This window comes from Teleopsis dalmanni, chromosome 1, assembly GCF_002237135.1.
Source record: "Teleopsis dalmanni isolate 2A chromosome 1, ASM223713v2, whole genome shotgun sequence".
In the NCBI taxonomy this organism is placed as follows: domain Eukaryota; kingdom Metazoa; phylum Arthropoda; class Insecta; order Diptera; family Diopsidae; genus Teleopsis; species Teleopsis dalmanni.
The window spans coordinates 191,985,282-192,002,123 of record NC_051846.1 but is presented as its reverse complement, the minus strand read 5'-3'; the positions used below and the strand labels follow the sequence as shown (position 1 = coordinate 192,002,123).

The window sequence follows — 16,842 nt, the reverse complement described above, 5'->3', positions numbered from 1 at the left end:
ATGAGATTATAGGGTACCGACATTTCTAGATTCTGTTGGTTATAGAAAGAAATTTTTGCCATCCCTTGTGGTACTATAGTTATAAGGACGCTCTGACAATGTCAGGTAAAGGTACTCATATTTCGTACCGGGTAGTTAATGAAAACAATAATCTATTTAATGCCTTAAAATTAACACTCCCCTTTTAGTGCGAGCTGCAAGATAAATGAGCAAATGGATAACTTTTCCTTCTGTGACCCATATGAATGACATTAATCGTTATATAGAAACTTTGACACGCAGTATACGAAGCCATAAAACAACATCCCGTTCATTCCATCTTTAGTCTGAAATTTTAGTTGTTTTTTATATAAGGTCAATATAATTGGGCCAAAAGGATATGCACATAAAAATTATTAATGTAATGGAAAGTTCTATACTTTCTTGGACCAATTTGACAGCTCTGCAGTGGCTTAGAATGTCCATATATACCAAAACCTGTGTTAGGTAAATTATTAAATAAAATGATATCTTGTTGTGGTATGTACGACTTTCTCATACAAGCTTAGATTAGATAAGGTTATATCACACCTTAACCACTTTGACCCTTTAGCAAATCTTGGCATGCTTTTTAAAGGGAAGGTCAGGAACACTTCAGCTTAATTATTGAATGAATTGATATCTAGTTATGGGATGTATGTTTTTCCCGTACAAGTTCAGAATAAGTTATATTATATTGTCGATTCCTAGAATTAATATCCTATTACATTCTTGCGTTACCAAAACCCTTTAATAAAGTTTAAAATACTTCTCAATGAAATATAGAAAGTAACAATTCTTAGATGCAATGAAAATGCTATGGATATGAATATATTGGTCGCTTGACTGTTACGAAAGATGTGAATATTCCTTCCAAATCTTATAGATATCAACAATTTTCGCGCGAGTTGTACTTTAGCGTACTATATTTGTACTATATTTATATAAATATAGGTTTTTTGTGTATATATCTATATATATACAGAAAATATATACAATATAATTTCAGCAGTTTTTGACACATATATTAAACAAGTTTGAGCTTGAGATAGTGTTATTCCCATTCTATTATACTGTTATTATGGTACTCCTACTTGATTCCTTTTATTTGTACTCCACAAGTAATAGGTAATTTTTTTTAATAACCAACTTTCTTGTAAATTTTGTAATTCAAAGTGTATTTTCATGTACACTATTGTATACCCATTTTCACTCATTATGTTCTCTTATACACTATACAGCAACAGCCGCAGCGGCATGAAAATATATGCTTCATTACAGCACTTAATACACAACGTTCAACACATATTAAGTCACTCATTTGCACATTAAATGCTGTGACAGTTATTCTTAACGTTATTTTTTCCCCCTTTGTTTGCCATTAAACTTTTACTTTTTGCGTCGAACATTTATATGGAACATAACTATTTATGGATACTCGTCCATGTACAAATATCTAGATACACGTAGTCATATATCTAGGTACATGTATATATATCTAGATACTCATAAGTATACACGTTTTTGGAATAGTAGTGGAGATAATGAAAAGTAAATTTGCTTGTGTTTGTGTGATGTTTAACTAAATGTGGATTTAATACTTTGAAAGTGCAACAAAAGGTCAAGCTGTGTGCAGTAAAGTATGAAGTGTGGCAACATTCCTAGTGGTCGTCGCATCATTTGAAGTTGCTCCACTTGCAAAGTAGCTAACAGTTCCACTAGCACGAAAATTGCTTGCTGAATGCCATAAAAATAGTGCATAAAATTTACCACAAACACAGCGTCCAAGTTAACAATAAAAATAAAAATAAAATAAAAAAAAGCAGAAAAATAAAAAAAATTAAATAAAATAAAATTAAAATTACAAAAATATTGTAGTAGAAAAAAAGGATGAAAGCGACATTTGGAGCAACTTAACTTACTGAGCACACAACAATATGGAAGTGCATAAGGAAGCAGCTTCCGCTTTAAGTGTATCAAGTAAAGATGCTGTTTGTGCTGCCACTGTTGTTGTTGTTCATTTCCTGTTGTTGCTGTAGTTGAATTCTTTTTTTTTTTTTTGCGCTAAAAGTTGCCATTGAAATTCTGATGATTTCATTTTTATTTTCTCTATATACATCTATATGCTTATATATATATTTATGTATATATATATGTATATATATATGTGTATATATATATAGATATATTTATTTTTATTTTCTACTTGATTTTATTATATTTTATTATACTCAGTTTGCAACAGTTAACCCAGTTTCATTTTTGCATAATAATAAAATAATAAAACGATTCACGATTCGAGTAGTTTGCGTGGTTCTGGTACTACTTTGGAAATCGTTTGAATAGTTTTAAGGTGGCATAGTAGCATAAATGGATGTTTACAGGATGTTCCTATTAATGTGTAAGGATATGCAATTGCATTTTAGTAATATTGAAGGTGATTAGAGAATTCAACAAATTTTATTTTGATTCTTAAAATAAAGAAAAATTATAAATCTTCTGGGAGATAAGATAAGTTTACATTATCCTAAGATTTCTTAGAAATTCGCTTTTTGTAAATAATTATATTATACAAATTCTTTATATGAAATCAAATTTAGAAGCAGTTCTAGGTTTCTATTTCTTTAAATATATACATATATATTGATTGTACTGATCGTCATGGAGAATACTTCGAAATACAATAAATCCATTTTCACTGATTGACTATTGTGTTTTCATTGTTTGGTGCAACACTTAAAAGGCAGCTCTCGTATTATTTACAGAACTTTAAGAACAATTTTTTTTGCATGTTACAAGTGTTATGAAAACTTGAACTATAGTATTATTACACTTATGCCGTTTTCGGTTAGTAAATCTGTGGTAACTTCTTCAATTGAGATTCACTTTTAGTGCAAGTTTTTTTTCAATTGGTAAACTTTGAGCGAAATGTATAACACTCCAGGATAATGTTTAATAATTTAAAAATTTTTCAAAATAGTAAGATTACACTGTAACTTACAGCTGTTTTTATAAATTTACAGATAACTTCTGTAACCGAGAGTCTACACAATAAACTCTGACTCCCGCGCTTGCACAATAGTTCCAACTTCTCAACCTACTTATTTTTTCTCTAAAACACGAAAGTACTGTCTCGGTTAGACAATAACTTAGAGCTGGAAGTTCAGATCACGGCCTGCAGGCCGCTGGTGGCCCACGGCTAATGTTTGTGCGGCCCGCGACATGATTTTAATCTGCTATAATCACGCATATTTTCTTTTTTTGTGTTTAATGTACGTTATTTATTTTTTTTGCATTATTTTATTTTTATGGTATAACAAATAAATGAAAAATTGATAAATTAAGAAATTTAATTTTATAACCACATATCTATTTTTGTCGAAAACAATTATGAACGTATGTGTTTCTGCGGCCCTCCAATCTGTATAGTGATTTGAGTTGGTCCGCGATCGCATCTAGTCTGGACAGCTCTGACTTAGAGAATTGAAAAGTATGCTATTAAAAAGTACGAAAAACATATAAAAAACTATTTCATTTATAATTCTCGAGAAACCATTCCAAAATATTGTTTTAGATTCAGTGAAGTGCTAACGATAATATTAATGGAATATGATTATAATATTACGGAATATCAACACGAAGTTGATTATATTGATACTCTGCTCTATAATAGTAATATGTTGTTTTCTAATTTCACTTTTATTTAACATATATAACTGAACTACTGAACTACTAGTTTAACGAAATAAACTTTGATAATTATTATCAAAATTTGACATATAATTTAGTCAAGACTAGATTGGCTCTAGTAGTCGCCGGGTCTACCTAACGCTTAGTTATATATACAAATTCCTATATGTATATATTCCTATTCAAAGTGATGTGAAAACTTATCGTATAAGTTTTTCCTATATCAATTTTTATATATTTTTTTTGATTGTATCAAAAAAAAAAGACCTAATAAAATAAATTTAATTTTATTATTAACGTTTAATAACACATGCAAGTTAGTAACTAAAATGATGTTATGTGAAAGAATTTTCCGTTTCTTTTAATTGATGTTTAGAAAAATAATAAATTTTAATATAATTAACAATCATAAATTTGATGGGTTTGGGAATTCACTAATACTTATATCCGCACGGTGCATTTTCCAGGGGCACCCCTATTTAACAAAGGATATAAGTTAGGTCGACTGTTCTGACCGATATAGCATTGTTCTCTAGATATTGGGGTTGGCGGTACATCGTTTAAGTAGTTTTTGTTAGTGTAATAAGTGAAATGAATGTATAAAGTGAACAACTTTAATCTTCGATATGTTGCGAATCAATTAACAATATTGGCTTATATAGTGTAGTGAAAAAAGTTGCTCAGAATGGGCGATTTTATTCAAACCCTAGTAAAATAAGGAATCTTGTCATATTTTTCTCTTTCAGGGACAAGCGGTACACTAGAAATTATATAATTTATTAAGCTGATCTTGCCAGGCGTTTATATTATAATATATAGTTTATTCTGCCACACTTGGAGAGCCATTTGTAATATAATTTATGATTTTTTGTGCTAGTTGTTAAATAATGTTGCAGGATCTCTTTATTCAAGTTGTTGGAAAATACTAGTAGATTTCTCGCTTCAAGTGCCGATTAAGAAAAAATAGTACGTCAGAGAAAAAAATTGTTTTCAAAAAAAAAATTGTTCTTAGGATGATAAGTTATTACAATAAACTGATAAATAAACATTTTTAAAAAAATTCGAGTTCTCATAAAAAAGGTTGAAAAATCAATTGATCAAAAATAGCAGTTTTAAACTATTTGCAAATCCTTTTAAGAACAAGAACATATTAAGCATTAAATTGAAGAATATTTAATGGATTATTTAATTCATTGCTCGTATGAGTAACCTTTTTGGGTGAAAATCTACTGTGATATTGTAAACTGTTGGACTACATATTTTACCCTTTTTTAATACACTTTAACTCAGTACATATATACAATAAACATTACTCTATTTTTGAATTTTTTTATTTCTTAAATTAAAACAGTATCTCTGTATTTTACGGAACAATGTTTAAAAATAAGTAAGTAATATGGCTGATTTTTTTTTTTGAGAAACTTGTTTTAGATACTGTGTAAAGTGGTAAATATGTTAACAAAATGGATCTCTCTCTTCCATAAAATTGTTTTCATTTCTCTGACTAAGAAGTGATTTTTCAACTTTGAACGTTTTTTTTTTTTAAAAAATATTTCACTATAGCAATAGTGATCCATGTAATTCATGTTAGTATTTGTTTAACTGTCAAAAATCAAAAGGCAAGTTTGTAATAATTCTATGTTATACTATATAATATTTATATATGTTACAATATATAAAATTATAACATGATCTGTAATGAAATAAATATGTAACATATATTTTTATTCTTTTTGTATAGTTTTATATTACAAACCTTTTTTTATAGTTTTTAAACTATATGAGTGGCGGTACATAATATTCCCCTCATAATAATAATAATAATAATAATAATAATAATAATAATAATAGTAGTATATTAACAAGTCACTATAACTTTATCTCGGTATATATATATTTTTATACAGGTGTCTTTGTTTATTGAACTTAAATGTAATAAGTTTTAATACATAAATCATAATAATATAAAAGTAGAATGAACATGAAATCAATTAGGTTAACGTCGATTAATGTTCAAATATTAAAATGTTATATATTGATTATAAAAATTTTATATTTTAAATATTAAATAAGCTATGTACTTTTCTTTCGTTTTGTTTTTTCAGAAAAACTAAATAATTTGAATTAAATAATTATTTACTCCTAGAGATATGCAAGTCTCATGTCGTATGAGTAACGTCTGAAAACATTAATTCGAAACTATTTTCTTGCTGTCTCCTCTCAATCCAACTTTGCCCAACAAATGAGCTTAAAATTTGTAGTAGACTTCATGATTTATAAATGAATATAACTGGGTGTGAGGGTTAGTTTACGTTAGAAATAAAAGGTACCAAAAGCGTAAATAAATATGCTTATCCACCTATGTCTATACCGGAAATGTGCATTTTACCCACTACTTAGTTTTGCTCTTATAAATTATTAAATACAAATACAAAACAATTTTTACAAAATGGCAGCAATCTTCCATTCATTTTAGATACATTTATATATGCATATATATATTTATAAATATATAGTTTAAAATATACATATGGTATGTAGATGTTTGTAAGTGTTGTGGAGCTTAGAAATTACTTTTGTTTTTCACATGTCAGTGGCATTTGCATGCCAAATGTGAATGTTTTTTTAATAGTTCTTTTATGGCTTAACTTGTTATTTGAAAATTAATAAGTGAACTGAAAATTTTATTAGCAATTTAGATATACAAGAAACGAAATGGGGATATTAACAAAAACAAAATCAAATTGCAATTGAATACAATGACATCAAATTATCACAGCCATTTGATGTATAAGTGGAATTAACCTGAGATAGCTAAAATGAAAGCTTGACTAATATTTAATGTCCAGTATTTTGATATTAGATATTTGATTATCGTAATTTAATAATAGATATTTGATAGCACTTATTGAAATTTAAATTCTTGTTATATTGTTTTGAACAACAATTAAACAAAAGTAGTTAAATTTGGATAGTTTAGAGTAGTTATCGGAATTTCTAGACAGACATAAATTTTTCTTATCTCACTGCATATAGAAGTCAGATACCAGTTTTTATACGTTTTTCTTTTACGATTTTGTGCAGATCAATTTTTTGGAGGTTTTTAAGCTAGAGTTTTAAGGTAATTTTTTTTCTTTTATTCTTTTCATGTTTATGGTACTGTTGACTAGCACGTTGAATTTCTCCTAGTTTATTTAAAAATCTAGCACAAGTGTCAGCGCTATGCTCAGTATTGACTTGCTTGTATGGAGTAAAGAGGCTAACTTTAAAATCGAATTGAATTCAATTGTGTAGAACAATTTCTATATAGATTCAGGTATTTTATATGTTATTAATTATTTATTTTATATTTTTTTTATTTTTAAATTATTAATATGATTTATCTTACAGTGTTGCGTTATTATACATATACAGTAAATGCTATTGATCATCGCCTTTTTCTTATTAACACTAAAGTATATATGTATTACTTTCTTAGAACGTTCTTCACTTAATAATCCTACCTATTTCACACAATTGCAATTTTTCTTCTGTTATTTTTCATCTGGTCTTACTGTTTATCACTTCTGCTGTTACTCTTACTGTTGCTGTTATTGTTTTTATTTTTATTATAATCTATGTATACGCTTATGTAGAAATAGGAGTGTAAGTAAATACGAAATTAAACACTAAATTCATTTTATATTTCATTAAGTATTGCATTCAAAAATGATGCTAACTTAAAATTTTAACAACTAACATGTATCAACGAATCTATGTTATGTTGCATTGGATAGAAAGTTGTTTTTATTTATATTTTATCTACTATAAGTTTTGAACTAAATAATAAAATATAAAGCTGTAATAACTAAAGCTTTTGTTTTATATAAATTTGTTGTTTTTTTTACCATTTCCATTTTTTAAAATCAATCTGTATTAAGTTCTATATCAAATAATGAACTGCCATAAGAAGCTCTCTGAGGGATACTAAATATTGATTATTATAATTAATATAATTAACATGCTCTTAAATATGTGGCATAAGCTAGACTCTACATTTAACAGTTAATAATTCTATATAACCTAATAAGTAGTTTAAGTTTAAATTTAATCGTAATCATAAAAGTAGTCATAAAAGAAAAATTTAATATGTGTATTTTTGTACCGATTAAAATTATTTAATTGAACAATGAAAAAATTGCAATTATTTTATTGTTTTAATTAACTGATTTAATTGTTTTTAAATTGGCCTATTATAAAAAAAACAATCTTTTAAATTATTTTTAAAAAATATATATGCGATAAAAAATATTCAGGGTACCCTGAAGTTGATTATAGACTACAGTCGAAACATTAATGACAATAATATATATTTTTTAAAAATAATTTAAAAAATGGTACAAAGAATTAAACAATTAACCCGTACAAAAATAATAAAAATAAAATTTGGTTATTAAAATAATAAATCAGAAAAGTTCTATATTAACTAATATGAATTTTTACACAGTTAAGATCTAACATTGCCGACGGTAGTTTGTATGCTATTTTACCGTCGGCATTTATTGTCTCACATTTCTGTAAAATAGAAAACCGGCAAAATGTTAGATAAAGCTTTGATGTAACTATTAAATAACTAAATTTTAAAAAGTGCATTATAATGCAAACGCACAACTAAAAATCTGTAACAGTTCATTATAACAGTCACTGTACAGTTAACAGTTAACAGTGTACAGTGTACATTGTGTTAACACTGATGTAAATGGATAATAGCACTGTTACTATACATACTGCACAAATGTTATCTTAGAGGATACTCAGTGCAATATTATATCGTGAACTAAGAGCAATGTGGGAATAAAAGCTTTTCCAGTAAAGTATAAAATTGCTCTTTGCGAATTGCAGACAATGTAAGCACGTGCAGGCAGGCAGTGCACGTACACTGTTAAATACTGGCGTTGGTATGAGGGAAAAAGCTTTGTAAAACTACTGCTGCACAGATGTCCAGCAAAGCTCAAAGATTAAAGAAAAATTTGCTTATGAAGTTCAAAATGCCCCTACAAGTAGTTGGCAAAATACCCTACGCGCAGTATGTACGCAATTTAAATAGCCACGCCTACGACACCCACGCAACAAAAGGCGTAGTTTAGTATTGGTTGCACATGCGGCTATTAAGTGCCGCTGGTATGATGATGCAGTACGTAGTGTACGTATGCTCGGCCAGGTCTTTGGTTTCGGTAACAATGAAGGCACTGATACCATATTCAATACACCAGGCAGACGAACACAAACGGTGGCATGTTGATTGCTGCACCACGTTTTATATGAGAAGAGTTGGGCTGTTTATGTGCGCGTGGCTAGCAGGATGAGTTCACGAAACGCAACGTCGGACGAATGTTAAAAGTGTTTTTGTCCAAAAAACGCAGTCGACCTTTGTAAACTTAAAAATTTTTTGGTATTATTGATGGCAGCGCTGGGTTGAGTGGGTTTTGAGTGGGTTCTTTTGGTTAGTTTTATGGATTTTGGTCTTTGTCGTTGTTGTTGTTGTTGTTGTTGTTATTGCTGCTGTTACTCTTATTGTTGCTATTGCTGTTGTTGTTGCTATTGCTGTTGTTGTTGCTGTTATTCTATGCTGGGTGAACGTGAGCTGTAGTTTCGGTAGTAAACAGTGCAGTTGCATATTCGCACATATTTGCACAAATTGAAATGGGCTGAAATGGTATTGGTATGAGATTGCGTGTGGATTGTATACAAAAAAGGATATTGATGAAGGATATTCAAGCTGGCATATAGCTATAGCTATAGCATAAAATAATAATAACAACAACAACAAAGGCACAATGAATGGCTACAACGACAACGGGAATGAACTAACAGTAAACGAAGCACGTCAAGTAAGGCCAGAAAAGGCAATTTTTTTGTGTGCTTGCGTAAAGGATTATGTGAGCTGTGCGCTACGTCCTATGTATGCGGGATGCGGCATGCGGCATGTGGTGTACTGAGTACTCAGTGCTGTGTTCAGTGTTCAGTGTGCTTTGTATTGTGTGCGCTGTGGGAGCGTAAATATTTCACTAAAATTTGTGGTACCGAATTGGGCGTATGTGGGCGTATAAATGGACACAACTGCATAAATGAGGCTTTAAGCTTGTTAACGAAAAAGAAGCCTTTTCGGAGCGTATATTTATGATTTCTTTTATTTTATTTATTTATTCATTTTTTTGTTATTATTATTTTTCTGATGAGATTTTCTATTAGTGTTGTTATTGTTGTTCTGTTTTAGTGAAAATGGATTAAAGTTGTCGGGTTGAAAGTGTAAAACAAAAAAAAGACACAATATATAAACAAATAAATACATACGTATTTACAACAAAAAATTCGTATTATTTTTTAACTTCACATGTTAGTTAAAACAGATAGAAATGCTGGCAACATAAATAGGATTTACATATACTCTTATATATTTTTAAATAATATATAAATGATGTACAGATATCAATGAACTGATGTATATCTATATCTTATTAATATATATTTTGAAGTAAAATACAAGCTCTTTTATATATGTAGTAACACAAATAAAATTATTCTTATTATTCGCAGGGCTATTTTATACAGACAGTCATATGACGAGTGATCATAGCAATTTTACGTTTCCTTTATTCGCTCTCTATTATATTGAGAGTCATATCACAATTGTCAGTTTCCTACTTTTACTTCAATTTAGTACATTTTTTTGTGTGGATATGTTTACATATCCATACAAGACTTTACATCTTCACACCGAACAGGTACAAATTCTTATACTATTTCTAAGTAACACTGTTTTCACAAACGGTACAAGGCACACAAATCCTTATCAGTTTGATCAATTTCAATTTCATTCTTAATTTTTTAATTTTCATTAAAAACAATAAATTTGAGTTTATATATTTTTTCATAAACTCTCTCTTATACTCTCTCTCTCTCTCTCTCTCTCTCTCTCTCTCTCTCTTTATATAGCGTTTGAAACTCTAAGTGATAAGTATAATTTGATATTTCAAGTGCAGGATGCCGTTTTGATGTTTATACGTGGTTTATCCTAAGAGTATGAAATTTATAAACGCATATAATCCATTAAATTTTAATGATCACTTTAAATCTGACTGTACTTGATGTTGTCTCTCTTCTTTTCAATTTCATATCGTCATATATTCGTTTCTTTCCTATTTTATTTTCAGCACTTCCCTGTTGTCATAACATTTCTGTGTATGGATTTCCATCTTCATATTTTTTTATTTCCATTTCATTCCATTATTTCTCGTTCTTCCGTTATGTCCCTTTTAGCAATATCTTCTCACTTTGGGTTTTCTTTTTTCTACTCCTCTTGGTACTTAACTTTTTTTGTAAAACATCCGACATGTATCAGATCGAACATCAAAATGGATCGAATGACTTATTTATACAACAATAATGCTTCATAACTGCTTAACAAAATAAAAAAACAATTGTTTAAATCAGTGAAGCTATCTGAAAGGCCCCTGAAAATTATGCTCTGATTACTGGACTGGTCTCACTTACATTTCTCTTCTTTTTTCTATTGTTATTTCTACTTCTATATTCTTCTATGTTCTGCTCTCTCTGTAATTACAATTATACAATTTGTATAATAATCTTTTTACAATTTATGTATCATCTATATATATGATTTATAAATATTTCTACATTTAAATCTCTTTCGACTTATACTTTTTTGTTCTAGTCCTTCATGATTTTCTTTATTTACTCCTATATCTTTCTCTTCTCAGGGCTTATTGGATCAATTTGTCTCTCATTTTTTTCCCAAATTTTTTCTATCTCTCTGTACTTAGTTTCTGATTTTCAGTTTTGATTCCTTTTTTTATTTAAAATTTATTCCATGGCTTATTTAATCAATTTGTCTCTCTTCTTCCGTATGTCTAAGTTCATTTTCAATATAATCTTATCTTTTTCTCTTCCCATAGCTTATTCTATCAATTTGTCTATCATTTTCCCTTTCAACTCGTTTTCTTTCTATCTGTGACCCACAATCTCATTGTGTTTCCTATAAACAAAAGTTGTAATATGAGAGCATTTATTTAGTTTTACTATTAAATAAGTTACTATATATAAATATAAACGATAATACCTTCGAACTATGAAATTCGTCTTATATATATTATCAGATGCCTATTACCAATTCTCATATTATACTATTTAATAATATTGATGCAAATTATATCACCTTCATATTTGTTTTCAAAAATAGTTTCAAATTTTCATTTCCATTTATCGAAAAATCTTTGCTTCAGAAAACTTCCGACAAAAGTTCAATAAATTTTTTTTTTTTACTTTATAAACCTTCGTTATCTACTTTCATGGCAAGTTTACCTTTCTTCTGATTGCATCGATTCGATTTTACCCATTCCTCCAAACTAAGCAAACAGATATCCAAACACCAACAGACGCAATTCAAAATCACCCAAACTATCCTTTATGCACTTCATGTCCTTTTTGTTAATTAACACATGCTTTCTCGAGCAACCATCTCGCTTCTACACAACACACTTCCTCGCACATGTACGAGTGTTCGCTGCCAAGGACTATTTTTGAACTATGCTTTAGTTGGGTACACATGCACACACCCGGATAGGTGCTTATCGGGGATACGTGTGTTTGTGTTGTATAGCTCGCATCATGTTGAACGGACTTTTGTGTTACATGCACAATATTTCGGATATATACAGATAAGTTAACGGTCTATGTACGAATGGATGCAGCAAGTAGGCCTCATATGGGTGTTATTGTCTATCTCTTTCTAATGTCAATATGTGTGCATACAAAAAGTATTGGCAACATTGATGCGCTGTCTTTGTACCTACCTAGGCGGCGTTGAAGTCGTCGTTGTTTGGAACGCATTACCTTCACATGTGCACAGCTTATTTCTTTGACGCTGAACTGGTGCGAGGTGTATTTTAGTTGATTGGTTCTGAACTGACCAGGCATGAAATTTTGGGTGGCTGGCTGTATGAGATTTGCATGTTGGTTTGTTGTGCATGCAATTAGTTAAAAATGTATGCATAGATAAAGATTATCGTTACGTTTCTATCAAAGTACTTCAATTTTGATAGATGACATGAAATGATTCCTTTGTGCTTTAACTAAGAGTCTTAACGATTGTTTGAAATAATTAAATATGCGAATAGATTTACTATTAAATGTATCAAATTATTCTTTGTTTGCTGTTGTTTAAAAAGAATTATTTTATGATATTTTTTTCTTAAATAAGTAAAGATCGTTTTTATGTACTTTCATCTTAAATTCATCTTTTATTTTTAATTTTAATTCTCTATAGCAGATTTTATCATAATAAAAATAACAGACCCTTTTCGGCTTAGGAAAAATCTCCATATCCCAGTCATAGAGGACTAAAAATGATTTTAAGTACTTTTTCTCAAAAATTTCCAAAGCAGTTTTATCATTTTGTAATAGCATCTATGCTTCTACGTCGCACAGAAACGCGGATAGGATGAGCGAGGTATGGAGCGTAAATTTGTCGATCGAGAAAGTGTTTTATATTCCAATTATCTACTGAACTTACCCTAATAAGCAACTCTGCTTATTAGGGTAAGCTAGTGGCAGAAAATTTAATATTCAAATAAATATTAACCAATGTGCGGCTACAAAACTATTGGTGTAAGTCTTAAATAAGTTCAGTGCATTACAGCTATTCAATTTCCAATTCATTGTTGCAGAAAACAATAGTTCTACCAATACTCACCGATAAGTCCAAGACTAAAATCACTGTGACTATGAATTGTTGAATCTTCTATATCAAGAAAAGCGATTTCGATGATGATGCAGCTACGAACTGTACGCTATATATCTTGAAACATATAAAGTCATAAAACTAAAGTTCAGTAAAAAATGGCGAATGGGTTATTAAGCTTGTAAAAGTAAAGAGAAAACTGCATTGAAAACCCTTCCTCGCAGACTTGATGTTAAGTAGACGAAGATCAGATCACGTCTGCCCTGAAATAATGATGTAAATCTGGAGAAATGAATCTTAGAAGCGCATATAGATTAAACTAGAACTAAAATAGAATGCATTGAACCTTAAGTAAGCAGATATACCAGTATACCAGTATCGCTTGTTAACATGGGGTTCCTATTGCCCCATTGCCTTATTACTATTGTCTTAATTATATACTTAAGAAATAGAAAATGTTGCCTACCTTATAAATTTATTCAACGTGACTTTGGTTTTTTGAGTTCCCTTTTAGATTTTGTGGTGTTAGTATAAATTATAGGTTTTATTCGTTTATTTGACAAAGCCCAACTGCTTTCATTCGCACTCAATATAATTTTATTCTAAAACTATTCTTATCAATAACTGCACACAATTATTAATTTGGCTTATCGCTTTAGTAATTTAATATTATTGATGTAATAAATACTAATAAATAAATATATTATGCTTCACTAAAAATTCTGTTGAAAAAATATAGGGATTTATAAAAATATGTAAATATGGGAAGATATTTTATTTCAATAATAATTTTTTTTTTCTTTAAAATTTTTTTTATTATTTCCTTTATTGTTATACTATTGTCTTCTTGTTTTTTTATTTCAATTTTGTACGAATTTTTTTTTTTTATATTATATATTTTTTATTATATATTATTTTCAATATTTTTATTTACTTAGTTTTCATTATAAAATTTTTTAATAAATTTTTTTATTATAAATAAAATTTTATTTTACAGTTTTTATATTCTTATTATATTACATGTTGATTAAATATTAGATATCTTTTTTTTTTATATTTTATATATTTATATTATATATTTTTCTTCAATTTTTTTATTATATTAAAAACAAGTAAAGAAGTTTTCGAAAAGTAGTGAACTTCAATAGCAAAAATTCATTTTTATTTTATTTTAATTAATTAAATTTTTGGCTGATCATACAGGTGTTTCCAGTATTGCCAAATACCCATCATCAGTTCTCTTGGAAATAATTCTTGTATTTAATTTATCGTAAATATGAATTTTGTTTTTTTACGAGCTAATTAAAATTTAAAGAAAAATGTTTTAAAAACAAATAAAATTTTTTTAAAAAATTTATTATTTAACTATTGACTAATTAGCCCGTAAAAAACCAAATTAATATTAAAAATATTTTGTTATTAAAACAATTAATTATTATTCGAAAATAATTTTTTGAGACTGCAAGTATTAAGAATCGAACTCGCACCCTGCCAAATTTGATATATTTGATAAATTTAATACTACGCACAATATAAATAAATTAATATATACATTTGAAAAAATTAAATAAAAAAAATAAAAATTAAGAATAAACAAAAAAAATTCCGCTGCGGACAGGATTCGAACCTGTGCGGGCAGAGCCCAATGGATTTCAAGTCCATCTCCTTAACCACTCGGACACCGCAGCTCTTGCGGTGTGAGTGTCAAAAGCTTAATTTGAGTAAAAGTAATGCTTTTTTAATAATTCATAAAAAATATAAAAATAAATATTTTGCATAAAAAACTATATTAAAATATTTCAATCATTAAAAGTATTTATTATTTTTGCTCTTATGAATAAAAAAAAAGTCAGAAAGCTGAAGAAAACAACTTGAAGATAAAAAGCGAATAATAAAAAACTTGTTTATCAGCAAAAAATGTTTGTATGGGTATTTCCACATATAAATACGTGTGAAAGGGAAAAGTCATTTAAAACTTTCTTAACACTTATTTGACATTTAATAATTTTTCTATTATTCCGTGTTATTACATTTTTTATTTATTTATTTTTAAATTGTATTCTCAGAGATAAATTACACATATTAAAAAATGTAGTTTTTTTAACAATTTAATTATTTCCAGATATGAATCATTAACATACATATATCTGTGCAGGGTGATCAATTTAGTGTTACATATAAATATATTTTTTGTAGAATGCCGTCTAATATTATTTATACCAATCTCAACGATATGTGAATGTATTCAGTACTTGGTAAATTACAATAATAAAGAGAAGTAGTTACACAGTGTACGGAAAATATTAATAATTATAATGTAATTAATCTATCAATTCAAACTATATTTGGCAAGCTTTATGATAATATACATAGTTAATATCAATTTACATAATATAGTGAGACGGTACTCTTATTGGATCGCCTTAATTGTATCTGAAAAGCTTAATGGTTTAAAAAAGATACAGTATAGTGTTTTGATGGAAACAACGGTTAGAGTAGTTCACTTCCCACTGGTAACTTCAAATGAAAGTTTTGCTTTTTATTATTATTGGTACTTAATTTAACCTTAACATTCGTAAAGATCCGTAGTTTGGAAAATACTAAGTACGAAGCTATGAACTAAACTAAATAAAAATCAAGAATAATCAATTAAACGTCAATTTCAACATCTTTAAGATGGCACTATATGGTATGGTCTTAATAATGATTTCCACTTAGAAGCATATAAAATTCGGTTGACCCAACAATTTTGACCAAATGAACATTTATTGTATCAGAATTTTGCAAATTGGATTTTGCGGAAGTTTAGGTAAGGTTATACCGCCAATTTCAGGTATCCATTGATCCATTGAACTTAGAGTAATTTGGACTTAAAGCCCATTGGTTATTAAATAATTATCTTTTTTATATTTAATGTGAAAATAGTCAACTTGGTATTCATGAAACACGTTTACATACATAAGAATTTACAATTTAGTGTAGTTTTTAGTCAATAAGTTTAAATAGGTCACATTTTTTGAAAATGAATGAAAATGCCACTTTTAGTGCAATCAATAGAGAATGCTCGAGAGTCATGATTATTAATATTTTGTGTCATGAAATAAATGATTTTGATTTGGTTGATATGTGACTTCAATAAAATAATTCAACATGTCATACATCTTGTGACATGATCCATTTCTTGAGCGAAAACTTGAAAATATACTGCTTATATTTGATCACCCTGTATAGAATACTTTTTTTTTGCAAAATATGCTCATAATCAACTTTAAGCCCTTTCATCTTGAGTATAAAGTGTTATGTTTAATTATATATTATTATTACTTATGCGATAACGTATTTTTCAATTCTCTTAGTTTATATAAACTTAAACTTCTCGATTCCAAGTATTTATC

General features: G+C 28.3%; 1 non-coding gene across 1 annotated transcript; it reads right to left on the bottom strand.

Moving 5' to 3' along the window:
• Positions 1-15,053: 15,053 nt before the first annotated feature.
• Positions 15,054-15,135, bottom strand: Trnas-uga. Its single transcript has one exon. It is a non-coding gene; the product is annotated as a tRNA-Ser (tRNA).
• Between the last annotated feature and the right edge of the window lie 1,707 nt (positions 15,136-16,842).